Source organism: Sciurus carolinensis, chromosome 12 (genome assembly GCF_902686445.1).
Source record: "Sciurus carolinensis chromosome 12, mSciCar1.2, whole genome shotgun sequence".
NCBI classification, from domain to species: Eukaryota; Metazoa; Chordata; class Mammalia; order Rodentia; family Sciuridae; genus Sciurus; species Sciurus carolinensis.
Genome location: NC_062224.1, coordinates 71,315,585 through 71,330,075, shown reverse-complemented (window position 1 = coordinate 71,330,075; position 14,491 = coordinate 71,315,585). Strand labels below are relative to the sequence as shown.

The following is a 14,491-nucleotide window of genomic DNA, read 5'->3' as shown; positions in this document are numbered from 1 at the left end:
TAGGAATACACAAATGTATAGATTATTACCTGAAACTTAGTTCATGAGAAATAATTTCATTTATGTTAAGTTTCTCTACAGTGAATAATAATGTATAAATGAAGTATTTTTAATTTTTTTTTGCTTTTTGTTGTAGGTGGACAGGATACCTTTATTTTATTTTTATTTGTTGCTGAAGATCGAACCCAGGGCCTAACATGCTACACAAGTGCTCTACCACTGAGCCACAACCCAGCCCCTAAATGAAGTATTAATAAGGAATATTCTGGTGATTATTTACTAAATGTAGTTTTTCATATTAACATTTTGAATTATGTTTGTTAAGCTGATTTATTCTGTTTTTTTTGAAGGACTGACTTTTAAACATTCCTTTATTTACTCACCCAATCTTTCTTTTAAGAAGACTCCAGTGCCTAATTAAACCAAGTACTATTGGAGGCAGTAAAAATACAGCAATGACCAAGTCAGGCAAAAATTCCTGATTTCATGAAACTTAAATTTCTAGTAAGACAAGCAACAAAGAAATTAAAAAGTCACATGATAATGCTGTAAAGAAAAATAGACTAATGTGGAAGTTAGGAAAAGGGCTGGCAATTTTAAATAAGGTGGTCAGGAAAGGATGCCTCAAGGTGACATCTAAGTATAAACCACAAAATGATGAACACATGCAATCTAAGAGCATGAGCACAACCACCAATTTTGTCACTATATCACAAGTATCACTTCAAGTGACCAAAACTAAGCCATCCCAAAATGATTGATTTACCTACTGTAAGAAGTTTGGAGGGTAAAATTTTCCACCATCTGAAACCTGTTAGTGCATTTGACATTTGCAATGCATAGTGCAGCACCAAGCAATAAAATAATACCGTCTTTTCACCATAGGCAGCAAGAGAGGGACACGCTGGCCTTGTACAAGAAAAGAGATATGCTGATTTCACTTCCTTCGACAGGCACTGTCAATCCTAATGCAGTCATCACACAATGTGCATCACCTCCATTGCAGCCCCTGAGAAAGAGGTGTGTAATAGTTCAGCAGGTGAATGGCCCTACCCCATAATTTCTAATCCCAAAGGCATATTTATATCCCTTAAGCAGCAATGCCCAAGAGAGACATTTAGAGAAATGAAGAGGACTATTAATAATGGTTATCTATTTCTTTCATGGTACCACAAATGGTGTCTAATGTCAGAAAGTAATTAGCCAGAGAAAAAGTTCACAGAGAAATAATACTCGACACATGGTCTGGGCAGGTGGCAGTTGGGAATTTTTTCATAGCAATAACTGACTTTTGTCAAGGTTAGGTGTTCTTTTTGTGATGGTGGACTTTGGTGAGAAAAAGTGATCCTCCTCTAATAGGAATGTTAACAGGATGTGTTTTTCTTCCACTTTCTTGAATTATCCACACCTAAGCTTTTGTGATGAGATTTATTATTATTTCTGGGTTAGCTGGAGGGGAGCCCTATGTACAACAGGTCTTGTTCATTTTCTAAATATTGCCTGAAAAGGCAAACACTGCTGAAACAATAAACTGGCTAATTAAAAGGCATAGCCAACTAAAAAGAAGGACACTTTTCTACTTATTTAATGGCTTTAAAAGTGTGAATCTTACCCTTGGAATCAACTATTCATCAGATCTTAAAATGAAAAACAATATTGCCTTGCCTTCATAAAAGTCAGTTTATCTCCTTCTGTACACCATTTTCATCAAACAGTGTTTTCTACTTGTTGGTTTACTCTTTTACTATAAGAACGTGTGATAATGTGTGGTATAAAAATCAAGAAATTAGTCTGACAGCAGGGAGTCTGTTAATAACACCATTTTAATCTTATCCTTGAAGCAGCAGCAGAAAACATATTAATTGCAGTTCAATTTATGCAACAAACATTTCATTTTAATTATGCTTGATTTTTGTCAAGCTATAAAAATGTCAATAGTTCTGACAGTTTTTTCTTACAAGTTTTTTTAAATGAAATAATTAAAATCAAGGGCTGTTTCTGAAAGAAATTATTATTAAAGATTTCTAATTACTGCTTATGTTTTTGAAAAATTGCTAATGTGGTAGCCCCAAAATAACATCTGGGAACATGTGAACTTGGAGCTTTATTACTCAGTATGTATAAGTCTTATTAATATACATGCATCATTAATATAATGGAATTCTCACAGGAAGGATTTTTCTGTTTTATAGGATGTATCAATAACTGTCATTGAATGGCAAATGTTCTCCATAGAAATGTTTCTGTTAGTTTCTTTCTGAAAAACAAAGACAAGAATAAGTGAAGCTGATTGCTGCTGACACACTGCACTAAAGAACAGTCAAACCACCAATGCTGAACAGTATTAATTATATTTAGCAAATATTTATTAAACTCTCAGTAGGCACAAATCCTACCTGAACATTAGGTTTCATTAAAAATGATACTTCCTCCAGGAAATCCTTCTTTCTTCAGATGTAAATTAAATTTTCCTGCACTGAATACCTATGGTACATAGTTATACCTTGCTCACATCCCTTTATTTTTTTTGTTTGTTTGTTTTACATCTAAATAATTCCCCTACAGGTTCATCTCATCATCTAACATGTTCAAATATACTTAAAAATGAAAACCCAAGTATGATTAATATATTCTAGGTGTTGTTTTTTATAAAAAATATTGAAAAAGAATTTCTATGTATCAAAATCTTTCATTAGCAAACTTTAAATGTAAGATGGCAGAGCAGTGAACTTCTTGCCCTATTTTATACTCTCAGAAATGTTCCTCACTTCAAACATGAGAATTATAAACATCCTGTGAACTTCATCTTCCATGAAACTAGAAGACAGCAGTGACCCCAAATCATAATTTATGTTGAGAAACAGACAGGAGTGACCAGAGATTTAAAACAAAAACAGCAGAGGACACTTGGAGAGGGATATAAACAGGATCCCATCCTGTTCTTCCTAATTGAACCCAGAACCCTAGACTCTGGCAGCTTCAGATATCCCAGAGGGCAGAAGTAGGCAGAGGGCTTGGCTGAAAGACTGTAAGAGGATCGCTGAACACCCAAGCTCCTTCCTAGGTTCTCCCCAGGGATCTTTTCCCACTTCCTCCCCCCAGTTTGGGGAGTGTTCTCTGAGGGAGGACAAGAGGCACCAGGCAAGGAGAGGGCATGGGCGAAGCACTTTACAGTAGTATCCCCTAATTGGAGGTTTTGATTTCTACAGTTTCAGTTACCTATGGCAAGTCACAGTCTAAAACAATTACAAAGAAAATTCCAGAAATAAACAATTGATAATCTTTAAATAACTTTTATTATAATGTGGTTCTGAATGTTTTATTTTATTAGTTAATATTGTTGTTGACTTTTCATTGTGACCAATTTATAAATTAAACTTTTATCATAGGTATGTATGTGTTGGACTCAGAAAACTATAACCCTAAATATCCACTTTGAACTTTGAACTGAGAGCACCTGAGAAACAGAAATTGCAGGAAAAAGCTTTCTCTGAAGTTCACCTATTTACTGAAAGACCAAATTGCCAAAGGGGAACAGAGTTTCCTCCAATCTTTTTGGTAAAATTTCATTAACCCAGGAAAATTAAACTCATATCACAGAAGAACCTGAAAACCAAAATGCCACACAAGGAGCCCAAAGGAACTATGTCCCTCTGTTGCGATCATCTACTCTTTAAGCCCATTTGAATTCCCAAAAAATCATCATGACCCTCTGATACCTATATCCTTCATGTCCCTCTTCTCTGACCTTTTCTTTAATTTCATATTTTGTATGGCTCCTGTGGCCTGTGCATGTATGTTAATAAATTTATACATTTTCTCCTGTTAAACTGTTAGCTTGTTTCACCAGAATTGGTTATCAAACACTCAGAGGAAGAGTTTGAACTTATCTACATATGAATAGGCAAAAAAAAAAAAAAAGAAGTATCTCTAGGGTTTGGTACTATCCATGTTTTCAAGTATACCCTGCGGGGAGGGGTCTGTAATGTACTACTGTACTATCCCACGGCTAAGTGGACGAATGTGGTAAGAATGAAGTAAAAGGTAAAAGTCCTCATACTGAATAAAAACTCTTAAGATTAGAAAAAGAAACAATTGATCGGCTGCTGCGACACGCGGGAGGCCGTGGGGATGCGGGCGGCTAGGCCGCTATGGTGATGTCGGGCTACGCACCCCCACGGGCATGCCACCGCTGTCCCAGGCCGGAGCCTCGTGGTTCCCAACAATGACAAACTGGAAGACCCTGAAGAGGCAAATCCATTCTCCTTTAAAGAATTTCTGTAAACCAAGAACCTCAGTCTGTCGAAAGAGGGCACGACCAATAGCAGAATTTATCCAAAGGAAGCCTCGAGGCACTCACTGGGACTGGACCACAGCTCCCCTGCTCCCCAGACTGTGGGGTATGGCCTGGAATATCAGCAGCCATTTTTCGAAGACCCCACAGGGGCTGGTGACATCCTGGATGAGGAGGAGGAAGATGAGGACAGTGGGTGGAATGGGGCCTATTTGCCGTCTGCTGTGGAGAAGACTCACTCCTCCAGGACCACGGCCAGCACATCACCCTGTGGCACGTACCTTTCCTTTCTCTCCACCCATCGGAGCTGGCGGGACCTGAGTCTCTGCCCCTCTGGACACTGAGTGACACAGATTCACGCATCTCTCTGGCATCTCCAGCAGGGAGTCCTAGTGCAGAGTTTACAACTCATGGGGAGTCTCTGGGAGACAGACACCTGCGGATGCTGCAGATAAGTTACGAAGCACTGAAAGATGAAAATTCTAAACTAAGAAGAAAGCTGAATGAGGTTCAGAGCTTCTCTGAAACTCAGACAGAAATGGTAGGACGCTCGAGCAGAAGCTAGAATCAAAGATGGTCAAGGAGGAGAGTGACTACCACGACCTGGAGTCAGTAGTCCAGCAGGTGGAGCAGAACCTGGAGCTGATGATGAAATGGACTGTAAAGGCAGAAAATCACGTTGTGAAGCTGAAACAGGAAATAAACTTGCTGCAGGCACAGGTCTCCAACTTCAAGCGTCAGAATGAAGCCCTGAGGTCAGGCCAGGGTGCCAGCCTAACGGTGGTAAAGCAGAATACTGACGTGGCCTTACAGAATCTCCGTGTTGTCATAAACAGAGCACATGCATCCATCAAGCAACTGGTTTCTGGAGCTGAAACACTGAATTTTGTTGCTGAAATTCTTAAATCTACAGACAGATTTTCTGAAATTAAAGATGAGGAGAAGTCTTAAGGACCTCTGGATGCTTCCAGTCCCCCGCTTCATGTGCCCTGATCAGCAGTGCTTCTTCTGAATGTGCATTTGTATCCCAATCTATGCAGTCTTCACCCAGAGTATTTATCATGAGATACTGATTTCATGACCTAAAGCAGTGTTATTGGCTACCTGCAACAGGAGCAGCTCTTCTCCATGAGTTGTTTTTGTGGTTTATGTGCATTCATTCTTGGTGAAATTGTCACTGTTTTATAGATCCAATAATCTGTTGGAAGAAACTTTTATGAAGTCCAGTGAGTTTCTAAATTACTAAACATGAAAACGGCAGTTCTGTACTAAGTGCTCTTCCATTTTCATCCCACAACACTGAGCAATTCAGTTAATTGTCTTGATTATGTAAGTAGAAAGAACACTAAGAGCCCCCAGGAATGAGCAGCCTAACAGGGACTTGTGCCTTTTTGCTGTCACTCAATGCCTGTCATAGCCTTCCTGGGGTGGCTTCTGTGGTCAGTGGCCCAAGTGTGGAGGCACCACTTGGTGGACACTGCTATCCTCCCACAGGGACACAGGTTGCAGACATTCCACACTTCCCAGGTGTCTAAACTTGGGATTTGAGCCTTCAGCTTTGAAAAGCTGTTTTGGCTGGGGATTTTGATACACGTTTCAAGTGCATTTGTACAATGAAGCTTAGGGTTCAGTAGTCTAAAGTGTGTGCAGAACCTCCCTGGGTTGGCATGAGGTCTTTGGCTCCTCCTACCTGCTTTATTGTTTGGGGAGGGCACAACAGGCACCCTGTGCCTTCTGGGTTGTTTTCCTGTAGATGCTATTTTTTAATTTCTTTTCCCTCCTGTTCAAATCTACAGGTTCCTTGTTTAAATAAATTCTGAAGTTCAAAAAAGAAAAAGAAAGAAAGATAAAAGAAACAATTTAGATAATTTGACAGTATGCATGAAGCAGAACAAAGTTTCACTAAAAATCCATGACACCCATTCTAAGAAGATATGGAAAGGATATTGCATCCATCAAATAATTATGGGCTACAATTTGAGAAAATAAGAGAATAAAAAGAACTTTAGTGAAGTAATAATATGAGAGCAGAAAATACAACATGAGAGAAAAATTGAAATTTAACATCAAGGAGTTTTCTTGCAAGGTAAAACAAAAGGACAATGAAATAGAAATAGAAGATACAAAATGAAAACAAACAAATGAGGGTCAAGTACAGATTTGACATCTGACTGTAGAAGTTCTAGTAGCAAGGATCTGAGAAAACAAAATGCAAATAAATTGGAAAAAAAATAAATCAGGCAAATTTCCCCAAATCAAACAACAGTCCATAATGGCTTAAAACATAACAAAAACAACTTTCAACCTAAAATTCTATCAATTATGTGTGATGAAATTTTTAAACATAAAAATTGTACTGCAAGACTGTTATGGGGGTATGGAGAAAGGAAAAGAGGTATAAAGAAAATTAAGCAAATGGAGAAAAAGATAAGTAATGGCAGGAAATATAGAAAAGATACAGGAGGAAACATCATAGAACGTGTCTTGGTTTAATAAGAAACAATTTCTAAGCAAGGCACTGTGGTGTACACCTGTAATCCCAGCACCTCAGGAGGCTGAGGCAGGAGGATTGCAAGTTCAAAGCTAGCCTCCAACTTAGCGAGGCACTAAGCAACTCAGTTAGACCCTGTCTCTAAATAAAATACAAAATAGGGCTGGGAATGTGGTTCAGTGGTCCAGTGTCCCTGAGTTCAATCCCTGGAACCAAAAAACAACAAAAAAAAGAAACAATTTTTATATATTGAAAAAACATCAATTCTATTTGTTTACTCAAGAGCTATGACTATATTCCATGAAAACACAGAGATAATGGTTTAAGAGAGCCTAATCCTAATTTACCATAGCTGAAGGTCAATGGCTAACACTGAAAATTGATAAATCAAGAGGGAGCATTTCCCCTACTAGAAGACAAGAGAGTTGAACATGGCAGTTTCTGAAAAGGAGGACTGAATAAGTAGAATGGGGATAAGTGGGTCAGGGTCTTTTATCTTTTGTTCTCATTCTTTGACCATATTTTATGCACATTTTTACTTTAATATAAAGAAAAAGAAAATAGTGCATCAAATTTTTACCATTCCTAGAATTAAATTTCATTTCTACTTGAACACTTAATCATGAAACAACCACATTCCTCTTAATAATTGATGCCCTTTTAAAATCATTTATACAAAATACTTACATATATCTAAATACTTCAATATGTGATTTATTATGTAATTTTTTTATCTACATCATATTTTCCTTTCTGAACATTTTAATAATGTTTCCCACAAGCTAGTGCAAATATTAAAACATATTAAAATGCAGATAAGATGGTCAACAGAAATGAATCTATTATTTTATAATGCCGACTCCCTCTGTAAGCTTTGGGAACATTACATACACATTTACAGGTCTACATACAATATTTAGTGTCTACATTTGAACCAAAAGTATTAGAGATCTATTGTCTGAATTAGTGTCTTTTTCTCTAACTAAATCAAATTAAGAAAGCAATGAGAATTTCCTCACAAGCTATTTCACACTTGGATGCCCTTGAACTTTATTAAGCTTGAACTAAAAAACACATGTAGGTAAAATACTTTGGTATTTCATAAACTAAGGAATGTTTATTTGCTATTACCTTTCAAAGTGCAACTTAGTGAAGAACACATAAATATAACTACTAATTTATTTGGACTTTATAAATGAAAAACTGTCAAATATAAGGACACTAATATCTGATACATATAAGAATGTAGTCTCAATATTCAATATATTTTTTTAATATTTTTAACAATATAGAAATTATGTAAAATTTGGGAGTATGTAAAAATGGAACAACTTAAATGATTATTTTCTTTTAAAACTGTAGTTGGCATAGTCATACACTGCAGGAGAAAAAAACCTTCATTCAGCTGTGTATATATTTCTTGACTTATCAAATATATGTATATATTTATACTTTTTTCTTCAAATAAGCATGTATCAGAAATTAAGTAAAACAAGTATGTCTCACCATGCCCAATATATAATAACTGCTAGTTAGCAGAAATCTTTTTCAATTGTAATTTTAAAACTAAATAACTAATATATTATATTCTTAGTTAAATGAGTTATATGCAAATAACTACTTAGAAACACTTGAGAAATGTTCACTTGTTAAGTAGGCTAATCACTCTTACAATGTTACATAGAATAATATTTTACTTATTAAAGACATTTTTATGAAAACAAAAAGTAATTCAATATAAGGATAAATAAATCAAATAAATAGTAACAAGCAAACATAGCATTAGGTTTGGATGTAAAGAAGATAAAATATTTTATTGGGATATTAACAGGTCTTAGAGTCACTAGTCACTTGAAGATTAATATGAATTACTGACAGGAAGAGTCTCTGAATCAAGCCTGATAGGTTATAAGTGTTTTTAAAAAATCTTTCAGAGGTAAATCACAATGTCCCTTTAATAATAAGAGGCAGAATGTTCTTGACTTTATTCAATTTTTTTAGCCTTATAACAATAAATTTATTTGGTATATTAATAAGTTAGATTAGTAATTTAAATTTTTTCCATTAAAAAAATCCAGGTCAAGATGATCTCACTGGTGAATTTTATCAAACTTTTAAAGAATTAACACCCAAACTTCACAAATTCATCTGGAAAATAAAGGAGAAAGAAATACTTTGCAGTTCATCCTATGAGGTTAATATTGCCTTGATATTTAAAACAAAAACACTGCAGTAAGTAAAACTCCAGAGCAGTATTGTTTATGAACACAGATGCAAAAAGTTTTTTAACTCACAATTCTCCTGCCTCATCCTCCAGAGCTGCTGGGATTACAGGTGTGCACCACAGTGTCCGGCTCCCTTCTACTTTCATAAGATTCCCCTTCAACTTTCTTTTTCTTTTTTTCTCTTGAATTTCCACATATGAGACAAAACATATGACCCTTGACTTTCTGGGTTGGTTTATTTTGCTTAACATAATGTTGTCAAGTTCTATCCATTTCCTTGCAAATGGCATAGTTTATTTTTCTGTATGGCTGAATAAAACTCCATTGTGTATATACACCACATTTTATCCATTCATCCATGATGGATACCTAGGCTGACTCCATAGTTTGACTATTGTGAATTGTGCTGCTATAAACATGGGTATGAATATATTGCTATGCTGTGCTGACTTGACTTCTTTAGAATAAATCCCCAGGAGTGTTGTAGCTGGGTCATATGGGGGTTCCATTCCTAGTCATCTTAGTTCAGTCCCACCAACAGCATCGTGCTCCTTTTTCTCCACACCTCTCCAGCACTTTTTATTTTCTGTAGTCTTGATGACTGCCATTCTGATAGGAGGGCTTTATTCAATTTTAATAAGCAAAATTGAACAGGTATTCACTTAAGAAAGGGAAATATGGGTAAGAATTATTTCATATTGAAAAGTTACATTAATCTGCTTTATCATGAACATAATATGCTAGACAAATAATTATGAGTTGCAGGTTTCTTTTATGTAAACATTATTCAGCAATGTAGTTTAGGATATTAATGAATAATAATTGACCTATCTCTTGTGTTGGCATATCATTAACTAAGATAGATTATGATATAGGCATTAACCACCATTAGTGATATTTCTAAGACCCCATTAGTTTCCAAGAGTTTGGATATTAATGGCAAAGTATTTTAATTAGCTTTGTCTGTTCTTCAACTACATAGTTAGGGTCTACCCAAATTTTCAAAGGTGTTAATGTGATTTAGTGTATATTAATCTCACAGTATTCCATTAAGTTTTTCTCCATCATGGGTGCTAGTTAATTAGCCTAGAGGAGGAAGAACTTCCTCCTCCAAGAAATCTTACATTGGGAGCCCTATAAACACTGTTATCCTTCTCCAATAAGCACATGGAAGGACCAGCTGAAGATGTGGGAGGGAAATTACCAACAACTACTACTGATGTCTGTGTGTTCTTGGGTAGATCTGGAGGAGTTAAAAAAGAATCATCACAAAAGGATTGATGCTGAGACAGTACAACCAGGAGGTCTTTAGAAACTTTCAAAGAGCAGATAATGCTCAGTCCAACTGCTCTGGAATTTCACCTTACATTTGACTCATTAAAGGCATTAAAGTCAACATCTTTTTTGGTCATTATTTGTTTCTATCCCTTAGAGAGAAAGTCCAGTATCAGGAGTTGAAAAATACAACATTGAGGAGCTGTAGAAGTCAAGCTGTAGGCTGGGCTGTACATAGGTCAAGCAACTCACTTGCTCCGAGACTCATTACATGTAGGGTCTCTGTGCCAAGCAAGAGGCAGTGCTAGTTAGAGCTATAATCTTTCATCTCTCCCATCAATTATTAGTGTTATACAACTTGGAAATAGGGACAGTTGAATTTGGTTACCTTCCAAATTGAACCTGAAAACAGATCTTGATCCAACATCCACAGGCCCTCCACCAGTGGTCATGTTATAGTCTTAGTTAAATGAATTGTATGCAAATCACAGCCAATATGTCTAGTGTTCTTCAAATGAGAGAGAAGATAAGAGGATAGAATCATGCAGGCCCGGGGAAGAAACGCATACCCACATGTTGAAAAGCCATATGAAAAGCACACATGGGAGCATCATTCTTTACAGGAGACTAAAGAAAATGTAATTGTAAAGAGCATATGCAATTTCAACCAACTCCTAAAATCATGGTTTCTCTAATACCAAATCAAAGACTAAATAGATAAGTTCAAAGAAAAAGGTTATTCATGAAAAGTAGGTCAGATGTGTTAGAAAGAAAAAGAGTAAATAAACTAAGATTATAAGGTAGATTTAAATTTTTCTTTAGAGATAATCAGCTATTCAAAACTGAATTAGCAAAGACAGTCCTATTTTAGAATAAATAAGATAATTTAAAAATGTACTTCCATTCTCTCCCTATCAAAAACAATCAGTCCTGAGTAGTTCCTTTGTAATAGAGAGATGATTACAACCTAATATCTATAAAATTAAGAGAAAAGAATCTGAGCCTAGTATTTTATGTGCACATTAGTTATCACTTACTTATGAAAGTAACAGACAGACATTCTTAGACATTAAATAAATGTGAATTAGATTCAGGTATGACTGACAGAAAGTCCAAATTAACATTGACTTAAGCAAAGAAAAAGTTTATTTCTCTTTTACATTAAAGTTCTTGGAGAGGATGATATTCCACAGTGTAAGGGACTCATCATTTTTCTATATTATTGCTTTATCTTTTGTACCCTAACATGGATTCAAGAATTGCATTGACTGAAGTCCATCAATCTCTCTAGCTATCAAATCCCCAATTGCAGACATCTGAAGGAGGAAATGAAAAAAAAAAAAAAAAAAAAACAACAAATACTTTTCTTTAAATGCATTTTTGAAAGAAAGTCTACCATATAACTCTTGATTTAGTATACAAGTCGATGAAGGTACCCAAATCATAAAGTCTTTATCATTCTTTTACCTGGGACAAAGTCTCAAACTTCTTTATGCAACTGGAAATCTTGAAGTCATTACATGGCATATTTCAAATAGTCCTGTGATATAACAGTTACCCTCTGGGCAGAGTGGGCTTGCTAATTGTTTCCTATTAAAGTAAAAGACTTCTTACACTTCGTAAATCCACCTATGACACACACTCATATGTGCAGGCTCTCTGCACCACTGTAGAATTCGAGGCTCAGGAAACTAGCACCACAATGCTGAAACTTCTTGTTTATACTGTGAGGAATAAAGGCTCTGACCTAGGAGACTTCCATCTTTTACTGACTGGCATCTATGGAGCTGTTAATCTAATTTACTAACTTGTATAGATTTTTTTGTAAAAAGTCCTGCTTTTAGGTGTTGGTCACCCTATCAGACTTATTAATATAAGGAAGATTCCAATACATACAGGGAGGCAGACCCACGCTTTCACTTATATTCCACTTTGTAGCACTTAATCACAGAGCTACACCTAGTTTTAAAAAGTGGTTGGAAAATGCAGCTTTTATTTTAGGCAACCATGCACCCAGACATAAATCAGAGGTTCTATGAATACAGAATAGGTGTTGGCAAGTTATATAGACCTGAGGCTCAAATGAGTTTACTTCCTAATTTGGAAATCAAGTTTCATTGGAATATAATCATGCCTTTGATGTATTGCCTATGGTTGCTTCATGATACATTGGTGGAGCAGAGTAGTGGAATATACACCCTGTGGCCATAAAAACCTAAAATATCTACTATCTTTTCCTTTAAGGAAAATGTTTCTAACTGTGGCACAGAAGAGGAAAACTGATACCAACGGTTAATGAACTCTGTCATCAATATTCAAGGTCTCAGAAAATGTACTCTTGATGCCCTTTTAAAATAAAGCCATATCCCATGCACCAAAAAATGATTTGTATTAATATCAATAATATTTATATCAATAATATAGTCTCAAACAATAAGTGAGAATGAAGAGGATTTTGACAATTAGTAAAATTCAAGAAATTGATAGGGAATATTGTACCCAACATCTGCAGAATATACATTATTTTGATGTTCTTGAAACATTTACCAAAACTAACCAGATTCTGGACCATAAAGTAATACTCAAGAAATTTCAGGGGATAAAAATCACCAGTATAGTCATTGACCACAGAGGACTTTTGAACTAGTAAGTTAATAAAAATACAAGTAGAAAATCCCCAAACAAAATAAAGTTCAATAATATAGTTTAGTATATATAACATGATTCAATACAGAAATAAAAAATAGAAAGCATTTTGAAATTTAAGATAAACACTTGTGAGATGTCCTAATTCCATGTTGAACAGAGCAACTTAAGAGACTTATGGGCATAGGTAAGAGACAATTATTTAAAATGAAGTATCTAAGTATAAATATCAAGAATAACAAAATGAGGGGTTTGTTCAGTAGCAGAGCACTTGCCTAGCATGCACAAGGACCTGGCTTTAATTTCCAGGACTGCAAAAAAAGAAAGATAAGGAAAGGGAAGGAAAGAAGAGAAAAGAGGGACAGAAAGAAGGGTGGCAAGGAGACAATAAAATAAACTCAAAAAACTTAAGGAAGAAAAAAACCCCAAACGAACAGATATGAAAGAAATAGTAAATAATCACTAAATCAAGAAAATCAGCTCTCAGTCTCTGCTGGCGCCCGCGGGGTCGCTTCGCCGCCCGGCTCTGCCCATGCCCGGGGCCGCTGCTCTCTCAGTTGCCGGCCCGCCGCCAGGGCCCGGGGTCCGCCGGGGCCGTGAGGTGGGGGCGCCGCGGAAGGCGGCGGGGCAGCCGCGGTGCAGGGTCCGGGGCGCAGCGCGGCAGGTGGAGGTCTATGTCGCGGGCGGAGGCGGCAGCCGCGGAGGGACGATGCGGGAGTACAAAGTTGGGTGCCGGACTCCTGCGGGGTAGGCAAATCCTCCCTGACCCTACAGTTCATGACCGGTACCTTCATGGAGAAATACGACCCCACGATCCATCGAGGACTTCTACCGCAAGGAGATCGAGGTGGACTCGTCGCCATAGGTGCTGGCGCTCCTGGACACCGCGGGCACCGAGCAGTTCGCGTCCATGTGGGACCTGTACATCAAAAACGGCCAGGGCTTCATCCTTGTGTATGGCCTGGTCAACCAGCAGAGCTTCCAGGACGTCAAGCCCATGCGGGACCAGATCATCCCAGTGAAGTGGTATGAGAAAGTGCCAGTCATCTTGTTTGGGAACAAAGTGGACCTGGAGAGTGAGCGAGAAGTGTCCTCCAATGAAGGCCGAGCCCTTGCAGAAGAGTGGGGCTGCCCCTTTATGGAGACTTCTGCAAAGACGAACTCTTTGCAGAAATCGTGAGGCAGATGAGCTATGCTGCTCAGCCTGACAAAGATGATCGCGCTGTTCTGCCTGTCACATACAATAGCATCCGACTCTGACCGTCCTGGACAGACTTTGCCCTGCATCGTAGGCGCTAGAAGCCTCCTCTGCTCCCTTGCAGACCTGGCAGGATGCGTGGCATGAATCTCCAGTGCACTGCAGCTCTTATTCACAGATGAGCAGTGATCGGCAGTCGATGTCTCTGAACACATTTGGGTTCATTTCCTACAGTTTTTGCCATTGTCCTCAGTCCCTTTTGTGCATCTGCATCGTGAAGGCATAGCCCATCCTTCTACAGGGTGGTTTCATTTGAAAGCGATGATGGCCTTGTCGCCGAGTTGACAGAAGCACCTGTTGTA

At 37.3% G+C, this 14,491-nt stretch overlaps 2 pseudogenes; both read left to right on the top strand.

Moving 5' to 3' along the window:
• The window catches only part of LOC124961401 (endosome-associated-trafficking regulator 1-like), a 70,533-nt pseudogene extending 65,288 nt beyond the window's left edge, over positions 1-5,245 (top strand).
• An 8,395-nt stretch (positions 5,246-13,640) lies between these two features.
• Positions 13,641-14,178, top strand: LOC124962207 (ras-related protein Rap-2a-like; annotated as a pseudogene).
• The last annotated feature ends 313 nt before the right edge of the window (positions 14,179-14,491 follow it).